Source organism: Typopeltis vanoorti, chromosome 25, assembly GCF_054136105.1.
Source record: "Typopeltis vanoorti isolate ZY-2024b chromosome 25, IOZ_Tvanoo_1.0, whole genome shotgun sequence".
Taxonomy (NCBI): domain Eukaryota; kingdom Metazoa; phylum Arthropoda; class Arachnida; order Uropygi; family Thelyphonidae; genus Typopeltis; species Typopeltis vanoorti.
Genome location: NC_143573.1, coordinates 2825244 through 2840385, shown reverse-complemented (window position 1 = coordinate 2840385; position 15142 = coordinate 2825244). Strand labels below are relative to the sequence as shown.

At 39.1% G+C, this 15142-nt stretch overlaps 1 protein-coding gene across 2 annotated transcripts in view; it reads right to left on the bottom strand.

Annotated features, from left to right (window-relative positions):
• Eaat1 (Excitatory amino acid transporter 1) overlaps positions 1-15142 on the bottom strand; it is a 152382-nt gene that overhangs the window by 123538 nt on the left and 13702 nt on the right. Inside the window, exon 1 of one of the 2 annotated variants that reach the window (XM_090414375.1) lies at positions 1345-1438. The exons of the other annotated variant lie outside the window; for it this stretch is intronic. The gene's annotated coding sequence lies outside the window, so the exon portion shown is untranslated. Of the gene's footprint in view, positions 1-1344; positions 1439-15142 lie in introns of those variants that run through there. 2 annotated transcript variants of the gene reach the window in all.

The window sequence follows — 15142 nt, the reverse complement described above, 5'->3', positions numbered from 1 at the left end:
AGCTTCGTTCAGAGGCGACTGGAGATGAAGACCTCAGTTGCTCTGAGAGAATCCACTAAAACTACATTTTACTCCTCACTACAGTTCCCGGATTAACAAAAATAAAGAAAATAAAGAATAAAAAATAGTTCAGTTTAATGAATGAAATCAGTTCCACATTCAACGCAAAACAGCAATCCAGTGCTCGAAACAGACAGCCTCTCCCTTGTGAATAAAGAGATCGCTACGTTTTGCACGGAAGTTTGCGGAATAACCTCAAAGCAGTCCTAAAAAAAAGAAAAAAATTCGAGGAAAGGCTCGTTCAGGAATTAAACTGCCAGTTCCACGAAGCTTCCACGAGCTCAACACTTATGTCTGCGCTGCCGCAAACTCAGGGAACGCAGGTGTATGCTGATAACGCCAATATTCGTCTGGAAATCTGTTCAGAAAAAGGGGGAAAAAAAGCCTAAAATGTTATAAACTAAACTTAAAGAAATATAAGTGACAACTGAATCCTCCTTGAGCGTGTATCGATTTTAGCTCAGTTAGACAACGGGGTGGTTGAGAGGCAACTGATTGTTCAACTGTTTTCCCTCGCATCATTCTCGGCCCGGAGATGCTACAAGGCGAGTGTATACAGACATAAGTTTGTAAATTGCGAGTGTTCTGTAGTCGATTTGTCGTTGAACACGTGAATACGAGTGCTTTCTATTTTCAAGGTGAAGTCTTTGTTATGCACGTTCTATTCCCTCCCTCCTTGGTGAGGTGTGAAAATGTACCCGAATCCAAATTTGGTCGAAAGGATTGAATGATGCGCGACCTGCACAGGGCTGAGTTGTGTGGAATTACAGCCGAAACTACTAAGGCGTGTGTTACGTCTTATGACGGACGAGAAATCCTTCCACACCTCGGTATGAGACCGGCTAATTCAAGTTCAGCTGGAAAGGCCTTTATTAGGGCTATTCCGTAGTACACCTGCATCTCGTCCACAGGCTTCTCCTCTTGTACCATCTCCAGAGAAGGAGAAGGAAAAAAAAAAAAAACGCTTCTGGGACTTCCCTCCCGATCTTCAAGTTTCCACTCCTTTCGTCAGTTGTAGTTAACGCGTTTGGTTTGGCAGATTGTTCCCTTTGAATTCTGTGGGATGACAAAGTGGGGCCGATGAGGTCAACCCCAACTAGACACAATTCAGTTTCGGTCCCAATGACTCTGGCAATAAAAGTGGCGCGTCACTAATTCTGTTGACGTCGTGAAAAGCAAAAAACGAAACCCAGACATTTGTTTCAACACATAAATAAAAAAATTATAAAACAAATTTTACTTGATAAGTAAAAATCTTTTAAGGAAAAGCGATTCACTACTTACTGGAAAATTATTCTCGGCAAAGGAGAAGAAGCGAATTACTTGAAAAAAGTGAGCTGTTCGAATGCTGATGCTACAATAAAACTTGCCGTTATCGGCGGTTTACGTCACAGAAAATTATGCAGATAATCGCGCAAGAACAGAGGCGACACTTTTTTGTTTTTTTTAATTTAAATCTCGGCTTGTTTGTTTTCGCGAAACAAAGCTGTTAAAATGACGCACGTAGAATTTCGCCATTCACATTATCAGACACGCGCATGGCACAAAGGGGGGGGGGGCGCAAGCACACATTACAGTAAATTAGTTTTTTTTAATAATTTACATTTTGTTCGTATCTTTAATTTTTTACTTTTATTTATTTTAATTTTTTGATATAATGGAACTAAATTAAAATAATAATAAAGAACTGTGCGGGAAGGTGTTCATTTAAGCCTGTCAAAATGGACTCTTCCTGTTGCTGCTGTAACTTACCCGTTTTTAATATAGTTAGCTATAAAAGAAAAAATAAAACGTCTAAATCGTGCTTTCTCACAGCATCTAATTAGTGTCAAACAATCGCGTCATTACGTTCCAAGTAAGTTTTTTGCGAAAAACAAACCCAACCAAAGTTGATTTGAATCTCCCTTGTGGCAATCACGCAGAAGTTACTTCCTCTTCTGTCTTTCATCTAATCACGTAGCAGAGAAAGACGAATATCAGTAAGGAAACACGTCGCCGCCTTGATCAGCCGTCTTCGCTTCGTGAGAAATACGTAAACACGAAGGGGTGGGGAAGAGCTGGAAATCTCAGTTAGGCAGAAGAATTACAAGATAAGTAGAAGTATGATTCTCTTAAAAAAGAAGAAATAATAATAAATAATCCTTCCAAACGGGAGGGAAGCATATAAGCTATTTGAATCTATCTATCTATCTATCCTTCTCGTTCGTCCTAGGACGGGTCAGTCCCCTCCTAATGAGGGGTTACTGGCGTATTAATGCAGCCGTTTAGCCACTCATCTACTGCATCCCCTAACGGCGATATTCATGGCTGCAATCCGTGTGTGTTCAAGGGGCCGGTTTGTTTGCTTGCGGGATGAAAAACCTCAGATAAACTGGGGGGAAACACCCTGCTGTCCACATCATAGCCAAATTAGCCCAAGACCGGCTAACTTGGCAATGGCTGAGGAAGATCCTTGAGCTCCTCACGTTTCCGACGGGAATCGAACCCAGGATACTCCTTTCCCAGGCATATGGTTGAGAAGCGCACAGCCACTAGGATAAAGGAATTAGGAATTTAAAAAAGAAATATATAGATTATGCAGAACTGAGTTAGTGGCGTCCCAGAAATAATCCCCAACAGGATTATGGTTTCTTCACACATTCTGCGTTGGACATTGCATCTAATTCGTCTACATTGCGCAGTGATAATAATATTAACAAGCGCGAATTGTTGATTTTAGAAATCGCATCTGTGGAGCAGTCGACGCCATTTTGTAAAAACTGGAGTTCGATTTCCGTGTAGGGCAGAATTCTAGGTAAGGGCTCTAATGGGGGTCACAGCCTTAAAGAAATTACCTAATGTTTTAAACTGAAAACTAGCTATATTGATTTGTTACTAAAAGGTCTGTGTGTGAAGAAACTTGCCACTCATTTTGTCCACGCGCATGTCAACTTTGCCTGTTTAAGTCCAACGACGAGCGGCGTACTCAAGGGTGGGGAAGTGAACTTCCACAGCGCATTTTAACCACTCCATTCGCGTGAGCATTCACGCTCTTGCAATTTTGCGTAATGAGAAGTCGCTCGTGTCACACCTTCTCGACATGATGTTCGAATTTCAGACGTCTTCAAAGCACACCGAAGTCCACATAAAACACTTCTTCATTCAGGCGCCTTTGGGATTATCAAATGAGTAAATGATAAAAAAAAAAAAAAATAAATAAAATTTATTTCGGCTCCATACTCGCAGAAAAGAGCTCTGAAAAAGGCAGCAGATGTATCATCACGTGACGCGTGTGCTTTTTTTTTGATATATAACTGTTAGTTGTAAATTCAGCTGGGAATTTTATACCATAACAGCGCTTAAATATACCTCTCCGACTAGCAGCATTAGTAATTATTTATTCCTACATTAAACAGCGTTTCCACATTTGGAAAAGCTGATCTTTCTCAATACATTTCATACTTCAAATACAACCGTAAGGAAATCGAACGTTAACCTTTGACCGAACTTTATGGCGCTATCAAATAAGTTTAAGATGCGCAAGAAATGAGAGTGCAAATTACTTCGGCTGTGGCCAATTCTAAATTCCATTAGGACGCGAAGAACCTTCGTAAGGGCTTTTTGACGTGAAGGGGAGTTGGGTGGAGTTTTCCCCCTCCCAGAAATGAGGGTTTTCATGTGACTGAGCACTCAAACCGGTCAGAAGAACACACGCAGTTTAGACATAACAGCCTTAGTTACTTCAGCCGAACTGCAAACAACTATTATAAGCTCAACCAATTTCAGGTAGATGAATTTCATCGCCTGGTGTGAGTCCCCCCACACCGCGCTTTAATGGAGGCTTGAAGTGGCTCGAGAAAGTTCCATGTTCGGTCTCTGAAACGGGGTTTTTGGACCCGGAGGAAAACAAATTAAAAATATCAAAATAAAAAAGATTTAAAAAATCACTTAGCCCGTCCACGTGGTGATAAGTTTACAACCTTGCGAGGGCGGAGGACACGTAAAAAATACTTAACGATTGCAAGTTGCTCGACAGCCCATTTCAAAGATTTCAAGCCTCCAAATTTCGAATCCCCAAGTGTTTACTTGGGATTCAAAAACAAACGCCAACATCGTTTGATTATCTGCTTTTCGCCTCACTAAGACACGATAATTTTTCTTATCACTCTAAGGAGAGCAGTTAAACATGCAAACAAACAGCCATGTAAACCGAGATGTTTTATCAAATCCACGCCGGGAAAGGCGTCAGTGCTGCCAAATCTAAATTGCTACCAACACCGATAAATATCATATACGGGTGATAATATTGACAACATAAAAATTTCTGCGTTGAGCGGAAAGGGGGGGGGGGGCGTTGTATAAGTATTAACAAGAGCAAATATGCATTTTTGAATGACGGTGGGATTATCACTCATCAATAATGCCTTTGTACAGTTGAGTACCGTTATTTGGAATTGCTTGGAAAGCGTGTAAGGCTATGAGGCCAATGCACAGTCTGCTGAGCACGTGTCCTTTATTTTAAAGACGTGCTTCTTTTAAAAAATATCCAATTATTTATTTTTCTAAACAAACAAACAACTCGCCATTTTAATACTGAGATATTTTGAGCAACATGATTGATGATTACAACAATTTACATTTCAAACGCAGCCATCAAACAAAAATGAAATATGAAACGTAAATGCTACTGGACATCAGAGATCATTGGCTTCCATCAAGGGATCGCATTTTCCATGCAACTTCGTATCGGCCGTTCTTTGAACATGAGGTCCGAAAGAATGCTGAAGTTGAACAAGCTTTTGAACAACGATTGCTTTGACCAGCGTCCAATAGGGCAGTGATAATAAAAATGGTGTGCCACCACGTTTCTATTATCTTTATTAACATGTGACCTCCATGGAGTCAGACTCATCGTGGGAGGTACACACTGTCACACACAAAACTCATCGAACCGTGCCTCAAACTGATTCAATGTGTCTACACCCACAACACACTCAGGCAAAGCATTCCACTCCCAAACCACTTTCCTTACTCCTCTGCTCACACCCTCCTTATAGTTCTAACGAATGCCTCCTGTTCTACCCCCCCCCTTCCCATTCTATGAAAAATCTCTTCCATGTGAACCTGATAACTACTGACTAGCCTTAATGTCTCAATCAACCCCCCCCTCTTCCTCCTGTTCACGAGGCTTTGCATTTTACATTCTTTCGAGTCATCATACTCCACATTCCAAAGACCACTGCCCGCCTTTCTGAATCTTCTCTGCACCCTTTCCAACATATCCACGTCACCACGAAAACCTGGTGACCAAATCTATGCACAATAATACATAGAAGGCCTGACAAGGCCTTATATAGGGTGGCTCATAACTCATGAAGGAATTTAAAATGTGAATAACTCATAACTAATAAAAAAATCTCAAAGTTCTGTATTTCAATATAACAAAAAAAAAAAAAGGTTTTGGATATAGTCTATCCAGCGAGGCCAAGGACTCGATGGATAGACTATATCCAAAACCTTGGGTGGACAGGTTTGGGAATCCCGCAGAACATCTGAGCTTGGTGGCAGAGGATCGTGACCAATGGAAGTTCCTCTTGCAGCTTTTGCCCCCACAACCCAATTAGGAAGAGTGGGCCTTGAAGATGAATGTATGTATAGTTATTAAATGTTTAAACCCCTTCGTGATTAATGGGCCACCCTGTACAATGGAATCATGACCTCTTTATTTCTGCATGTCAGGGTCCTCCACATCATTGCCATTATCCAATGTGATGTCTTCACAACGTGAGCAATGTGCCCCTTGAATTTCAGGTCCTCGTCCACCACCACTCCCAGATCTCCCATCTCCTCTACTTCTGTCAAAGTTTCCCCACCAAGTGTATACTTTGCATCCCATCGTTGTTTACTAAATCTCAGAACCTTACACTTTGCAACATTCAACTGACAGTTCCACCTGCCTGCCCATTCATGCAATCTATTCAAGTCCTCTTGTAAGGCCATAACATCTGCTTGACTCTGCATTGCTCTACCCAATTTTGCATCATCTGCAAACAGCTGCATATCTGCAGTTAAACCCACCCAAATATCATTAATATACAAATTGAACAACAATGGTCCCAATGGATTTTGATTGTAAAAAATATGTTACTCCGAATTACAGCGCACTTTTGGGTATTCATGCGATCATATTTGCTTAAAAACTTTTGCCAGTCTAATATTTATGTAATATTGGTTTATTCTGCTGCAAATGCTAAACTCAAGCGCCACCAGGCGTGTCGACAGAAATTTGCGTGGCCAGTTCGGGCTCCAGAAGTCACTTTTTGTGATGTGGTTGCTGGAGATGGGGTTGGACAACAGAGTTTTAAACGAAGGAAAAATTAAAATGCAGGGGAATTGTAAAGATTTTTGTCACAAAGACTTGCGAATTCTCTTTAAAACTGTGTACTTTGGCGAGGAGGCGCTGCAGTCGTGACAGAAGCAGACGACGCTTAGGACTTGATTAGCAAAGTTTCCGCTGTGTGTGGTATCCATTTTTTTTAAATGTGCCCGAAGTGAAAGAATAAGTACAACATTAGTGTTTGAAGGCAAATTATAATGTTTTTGTAGTTTCAAGAATCTTGTAAAGCAAGTTTGTGTCAAGTTTTTCAGAAATAAATAACATCACTAGAGTTACATCAGTGAAATGCGTATGAATGTGTTCTAAAAGTATACGTATAAGCGAGCATTCATTCTGCATAATGATCAAGACTTTCACCAGCTTTACCACTCATCACAAGTCCGAATTTTACTGGCGCAGTCGACAGGATCTACAAGGTGAGAGCAATTCGTTATGTAAATGCATGCTCCCATGTTTTAGAGTTCTATTTTGATTATTTGGGCGAAAGTCTGTTCTAATACAAAACAAAAAAAAAAAAAAAAATAGTGTTCGTAGTTTGTTCCATCCTGGAACAGTAGTAGTTTTGATTTCTCGCCAGAGAAAGAATACGTCAGTATTCAAATTTTGTTCCATCCTGGAACAGTAGTACAACAGTTTGGATAAATGAAAAACACGCCAGTGTTCAAGCTATATTTTCGTCCCAGATAGTTCAGAATAGTTGTTTTTTTTTTCATTTTAAATTTATTTTGTTCTGCAGTTACCGATTTGTCCTGTTTTGCATGTTAGTTCCATCTTGGAACAGTCAGAACTTGTGATTTCTCGCCAGAGAAAGAACACGACAGTGTTATCATAGTTAATTTTTGCATACTGTTTTGATAGTTCTGTTTCGAGATTTCAGTTATTATATAGTAGAGGTGTAAAATCGGAACTATTTTTTTGTTTTGTTTTTATATATCCACATATATATATATATATATATTTGTGTATTTGAAAGTGTAGTAAATTGTGTAGTTGAAGTTTTTATCTGATAATATTGTAAGATTTATCTATGTTTACAAATGATATGTTGAATTTAATTATGAGTCCCATAATCGCCAAATGTATACATCTCTTTTTGGGCTTTTAAAAAAAAAAAAAAAGAAAAAAAAAAGTGCAATTGATTCTTTTTTTTAGGGTGATTTTTTTTTATCAGTAAAGAGAGTTATTGTTTAGCACCATGACTTATTTAACCAAAGGTAGAAAGGAAGATTTACATAAATTGGCTGAAGAATTGGGAGAGAAGCCAACTGTTGAAATGAAAGTGATAGATCTTAAAATGATTATTACGGGAAGTAAATTTTATGAAGAAGAATTTGTTAAAGGGATGTTGGAGACGATTATTAGTACCAGACTCGAGGAAGAACTGATGAAGAAAGAATTAGAAGCTCAACGGCGGAAGGAAGAACTAGAAGCCCAATGCCGGAAAGATGAATTGGGGGCCCAACAGAAAAGAGAACAAATGGAGTTCGAGTTGAAGAAACTGGAAATTGAAGCGCGTGTTCAACCAACCTCAACTCCAGTATCCAGTGACAATAAACCATATTGTCTTGAACTAATTAAGCTAATGCCTAGGTTTAGATTACAAGAGGATGACATTGTGATATACCTATCCCTGTTTGAAAGACAAGCTAAGAGAACAAAAATAGATGTTAAAGACTGGATATCATGTCTCTTGACTTTGTTACCATTTGAGATTGTCCAATTAATTGGTAGAGAGTCAGAAGAAAATTGCGAAGATTATGAATATATTAAAACAATTCTACTAAAGAGATTTAGACTGAATCCTGAAAGTTTCAGAAAAAAGTTTGTGATGCACCAAAAGGTTGCTGAAAAATCTTGGAGGGATTTCTGTTATGAAATAACTAATTATTTCGAAGAGTGGATTGGTGGCCTTGATATCAAGGATTTTGAAGGGTTAAAAGATCTAATTATTACGGATCAACTGAAGAAGAAAGTACCACATGAAGTGAGAGAACATCTCTTAGACGACTGGACAAAATTCGTTTCTCCAACCAAGTTAGCTGACAGATTGGACGAATACGACAGTGTTCGTAGTACATCAAGGAAGCCCATCGGAGCTATTCCGAAGGACAAGGTTACTGAAAAGTTTAGACCTTATACTCCACCTGCTGAGCGAACATTCAAAAATAAGTTATCTCCCTCTCAAAGTCCACCGAGATGGTACCAGCCGTGGCGAAATGATGATTCATACAAGCCTCACTACAAACCAACTTGTTTTACTTGTAGAAGGGAAGGTCATATTGCCAAGTTTTGTATGAAAAATAGTCAATCAAAAGGTACTCCTACTACAGCACACAGTAACCTAGTTCAAACGTCTACCACTGGGAATGACGATAAATCAGGTGTGTTGACTGCCAAAATTTCCATTCCAGTATCCAAATCAGTGGACATTGATCGAAATGTAGATGATTTGAAGGTGGTCAAAATCAAATGTGGAAGTAGGGTTTTAAATGGAATAATAGATACGGGAGCGCAAATATCGGTAGTGCGCGAAGATTTAGTGGCAGATACGCCCCATGATGGAGAAAGTAAGATAGAAATATCTTCTGCTTTTGGAGAAAATGAAATAACACCCTTAAGGATTTTTGAAATGAAAATTGATGATAATTTACATGGTAATGTTCCAGTCACATGTGCTGTCTCAAGAAAACTGGTTACCGATCTGCTACTGAGCTCCTCTGCCTATGAAATGCTGGTCGAAAGCGTCGAGCTACATGAGAGTAGTCATCATTGGGAGACACCGGTTCTGAAATCAAAAGATTTAAGCGATAAACGGTCAGAAGATGATGAAGATGAAGACATGCCTTCGAAAATAACCAGTACAGCATTGGCAGTAAGTACGATAGAGTCCCCACCAGGTGAAGAAAATGAGTGTATACCAGAAAAAACAAAATTCGAATTCGGCAAACTTCAAAAGGATGATGAGACGCTTCGAAGGTGTTTTGAATGGGCAAAAAGACAGAAAAATTCCTATGCGTTTGACAATGGGGTTCTGCTTCATAATGAACATATTTGTGGCGAGAATATTAGACAAGTAGTGCTACCGCGTGTGAAACGAGAGAATGTCTTAAAGATGGCACATGAAATCCCTCTTGCTGGCCATCTCGGCGAAAAGAAAACCCGTCAGCGAATCAAGTACTCATTCTTTTGGCCTACCATTAAACAAGACGTGAAAAAATATTGCGAAAGCTGCAAGGAATGTCAAATGAGAAGGACTGCTACATATAGAGATAGAATCCCCATACGACCTATCGTCAGACCAGAAGCTCCGTTTGAGGTATGGAGCGTGGATTGTATCGGACCGTTAGAACCCCCATCGGGAAGAGGACATCGATTCATAATATGTGCTGTTGATTTATGCACTAGATGGGCCGAAGCCATACCTGTCAAGGAAATAAGTGCTAAAACTACATGTAACGTTCTAATGAGGATATTTACTCAGACTGGATTTCCTAAAATGGTCTGTACCGACCAAGGTACGAATTTCACATCTAAACTCACTCAAGCTTTTGAAGATCTGCTAGGCATAGCTCCACGTTTTTCCACTCCAGGACATCCTGAGAGTATGGGCGCTGTTGAACGTTGGAACAGAACTTTAAAAGAGATGATGAATAAGAATATACAGGAACATGGAAGAAACTGGGATTTACATCTTCCCTATCTTCTATTCGCATACCGAGAAGTACCACATAGCACTACTGGGTTATCACCTTTCCAGTTGGTATATGGAAGATTACCTCCAGGCCCCTTATCTTTGTTAAAAGAAATTTGGACTGGTGGACGAGTCATCCCAACTGCTGCCTCTCGCTCGGTTGAAAATTATTTACAAGAGCTTCTTGAAAATCTAAGAAAAGCTCATGAAATTGCATCCGAGAATGCCAAAGGGTCTCAAGAACAATACTCCTCCAGATATAATCTTCGTTCCAAAGAAAAATCCTTCATGGTTGGTGAAAAGGTTTTAGTATTGTTACCTTCATCCTCTCATAAGCTTCTAAATACTTGGACAGGACCTGCTACAGTCGTCCAACTTACTAGACCACATTCTGCGAAGGTTGAGATGAAGGATGGAAGTATCAGGGAGCTCCACATAAATAAGCTTCGACCATATATTCAAAGAATTAATCATGTCGGTCTAGTTTTCGAACTAGATGAAGATTTCGGAACACTCCACTATGCACCTGCTGACAAGATGAATAAATCAGTTGAAGATATTAGGAAACACCTTGAGGATATGGAAGCTCTCTTGACGGAAGAACAAAAACAAGAACTTTTTGACATCCTCCGGAAATATGCAGATGTTTTTAGTTCCAAACCTGGTCATGCCAAAGTTGATGGACACTCCATCAAAGTTACAGAGAACTGTTCCCCTAAGAGACTCAAACCCTATAGGGTGCCAATCACTCTACAAAAGGAAGTAGATCGACAAGTCAAAGAACTGTTAGATATGGGTCTCATTGAGCCAAGTGTCAGTGAATGGGCTCATCCCGTTGTTTGTGTGGCTAAGAAAAATGGAAGTGTCAGACTATGCATTGACTTTAGATTGCTGAATAGTTTTACTATTCCAGATGCTTATCCAATGAAAATAGCTAGAGATTTATTATTTGAGGTAGGACAAGCAAGATTTATCACTGTAGTTGACCTCACCAAGGGATATTGGCAAATCCCTATGGAAAAGGAAGCAAAGCCCTTCACCGCATTCGTGACGCATTCTGGTCACTATCAATGGAATGTCTTACCGTTTGGAATGAAGAACGCTGGAAGCACATTCCAGAAATCATTAGATAAAGCACTAGCTCCTCATAAGGCATACTGCCGATCTTATATCGACGATTTGGCTATATTTTCTAAAACATGGTCTGAACATCTCACCCACATAGATGAAGTCTTCAAAACATTAAGAGAGGTGGGTTTAACAGTAAACCTAGAAAAATGCGAATTCGGGAAAAATCAAGTGAAGTTCCTAGGTCATTTGATTGGATCCGGTCAACATTCTCCAGACCCAGAGAAGGTCGAGGTTATAAAAGGTTTAGCGACACCAGCAACAAAGAAGGAAGTAAGAAGTCTACTTGGACTGGCTAGCTACTACCGTGACTACATACCACAATTCTCCCAAATTGTATTACCACTGACAAATCTGACTAAGAAAAGTGTCCCAAACAACATTCCTTGGACTACTGATGCTGATGAAGCTTTTACGAAACTCAAGGAAGAGCTTATAAAAATGCCTTCTTTGCATACTCCAGATCTCGACAAGCCGTTCCAGTTGTATACGGATGCATCAGCAACAGCAATTGGCGCATGTTTAGCTCAAAACAACGAACAAGGAAAAGAATTGCCCATTGCTTTCTTCAGTAAGAAACTAAATTCCTGTCAAATGAAATGGTCAACCATTGAAAGGGAAGCTTTTTGCGTCTTGGAGGCATTGAAAAAGTTTGACACATGGGTATTTGGTGCTGAAATACAGGTAATTTCAGATCATAACCCTCTGACCTATCTAACTAAAAGTGCCCCTCATGGTGCCAAGTTGTCCCGATGGGCTTTAGCCCTACAACGTTATAATCTGACTGTTACATATAGAAAGGGTAGTCGTCACGGTAACGCTGATGCCCTTTCCAGATTAAAAACTGATATAATTAATTAATGCTATTGGCTTGTTTCTTAATAATGATTATATATTTTCTTGATGTTTAGTTAATGATAATTATATAGTTTTTTTTTGTGTGTGTGGGAGCTGCATCGCACCATAAAGCTCTCACCTCATTTCTTGTATTTTAGAGTCAATTACTCGCCTGAGTTTTTTTTTTTTAGATGCAACATCGACACTCCTGTGACGGATGTGCTTCCCCCAAAGGGAGCTGTAAAGATTTTTGTCACAAAGACTTGCGAATTCTCTTTAAAACTGTGTACTTTGGCGAGGAGGCGCTGCAGTCGTGACAGAAGCAGACGACGCTTAGGACTTGATTAGCAAAGTTTCCGCTGTGTGTGGTATCCATTTTTTTTAAATGTGCCCGAAGTGAAAGAATAAGTACAACATTAGTGTTTGAAGGCAAATTATAATGTTTTTGTAGTTTCAAGAATCTTGTAAAGCAAGTTTGTGTCAAGTTTTTCAGAAATAAATAACATCACTAGAGTTACATCAGTGAAATGCGTATGAATGTGTTCTAAAAGTATACGTATAAGCGAGCATTCATTCTGCGTAATGATCAAGACTTTCACCAGCTTTACCACTCATCACAAGTCCGAATTTTACTGGAATACTACGAGAACACGGGCCTGATATCAGCAGATGGATTTGTAAATCGTAGGAAAATAAACAAAAGCATTCGTTACAGCGAAAATAACGAAACGTCACCGTCTAAATATTACAACGGGAAAAAAATATTTAATATCATTATACTAACGAGAATTAGATCTTGTACGCGAGCTTCTCTTTCTCTCCGTTCTAAAACATGGATTTATTGCGGGAAATGATGACGAAGGGAGAACTGAAAAAAGAAAAAGTTATACGGCTAAAATGGAAATAAAAAAAATCTCGGCGATTACAAAGACGCGGCATGTTATCAGCCGGGTTGCAATATTGCAATTCTATTATAACGTTGCCCTCGCAGAACGATCCAAAAAAAAATTCTGACTGAAATTGAATTTATTTTCGTCAAAACCCACAATGGTCAAAACTATCTTGAAGAAACAGAGCCTGTTCTGTAGGCAGCAGCAAATCAAATGGGCGCCGCATTTACAAGGGCAGCATTCTATCAGTATAAACAAACAGTATTTTTTTTTATTCTTCAATGCTAAAATTTTGTGACTACGATTATATCAAAATAAAAATGACTATGTACTATAATAGGGAATGTTTTTACTTAATCAAATGCAAGTTTTCTGTATATATTTTTAACTAAAAATTCAGAAGTAAACAAAAAAGGGGGGAAGGGGTAAAATTTTTTGCTTGGGGAGACAAGAAAAGGTATAAAGAGTTCTACCAAAAAAAGATAAAATGACAAAAAGACCTTGCCGTAACTCGCACGCGTGCAATACTGCAGAAATTGCCTATAACACACAGTACTGGATTTTCACGGTTAAGCAACGGCCTACGACACCAAATATCTGCTTCCTTTTACACAAGTATACATTTTTTAAAATGCTTACGAGAATCATTTTAATGTAATATAATTTAAAGTAGTTTTAAATTCATAATTGGACTGCTTTCACAGCGTAGTGGGAAGAAGGAGATGATACACGCTCCGACTGGAAAGGACCTCATCATGACAAGCAAAATCTTCATAAGGACCTTGTGATGGTGAGACAGCTGATTTCATACGCCGGTAACAGGAATTTGTTTCCCTCCCGGAATCTCATATTTTTCATGCTGGTTGACTGCACTTATTAGTAATCTGTTTGCTGTAATGAAAGTATTTCTATTCGCATCTATCCCCTCCCCTCCCTCCCTTATACGTGCCAGTCATTCTCAGATGATTCATTTCTCATTAATGTCAATTTAAGTCTTTTATTCATTTAAATCCACCAACCAAATATGAGAATTTTCTTCATTATTAGTTTCTAATACACCCCCAAAGAAACGCATTTCCCTTCACCTACGCTGTTTCAGTCGAAGCACCCGCCATTGGAGTGATCCGCGATACGCAAACGGGAAGTGCGACGCAAATTCTCGTATTCGCTCCAAGGTCAAATATAGCACGAGACGATTTGTCCACGAACGTGTTAAACTAAGGGAATAACTGCCCGTTCGCCTCGCTCAAAAAAGTTGTTTTGCTCTGAATCTTGTAAGAATGGACGAATTTTAGATTCCATACGAAAATTTATGAGCCATTTCGGCTTTCAATTCAATCGGACGACCATCTGTTGCACGAGGAGAAACCTTTTGAAATTTGAAATTATGTGGCCTCGGATTTTGGGAGTGCAAGAAAGTAAAATGGGGGATATTTTGCACATTGAGTGCTGCTATGTGCACATTATACACGTGTAAACGATTTACTGATAGATTAAAGGTTTATGGGCTGTTCAAGTTCTAACAGTATTTATGGCTAGACTAGGTATACATGTATATACTTCATTAATATACAGATTACACAATAGATGATTTTAATGAGTAGCTACAAAGATTACTGAAAGGTATCGAAACTGAAACAGTTTACTACCTACGGGATGTAAACAGACTTGCTTAAAAATACTAGGGAAACGGACGAATATTTAAACATATGTGTGATCTGCGTTTCAGACAGTCTCTTCCAACCAACTAGGAAGGTGGCAGATGAACGTTCATGTATCGTCATGTCTTCATAAGAAGCACAAGAAATAAGTCAGAATATACGAATACCACATAGCAGATCATTTCCCAATAATAGTCAAAATTAAACCCAATATAAAAGAGAAGGCCACAATCAATTTCACACCATTCCTCCTTTTATAATTTAGTTTCCCTGACTCTCTGTGTTAAGTATCATACTAGTCATTAGTTTTTCTAGACTCCAGAAGCCAAACGCATTCAGGTGTAGGCCATCCCTCTTATACAAATCCATTATACATCCTCTTATAATTATCCGACAGAAACTAAAATATCCCCTAATTGTTTTGAGCAGTGTATTAAATACTATACGCACCGACTGAGAGTTCGCTTACGATAAATACACCTCTCCGACACTTCGAGTT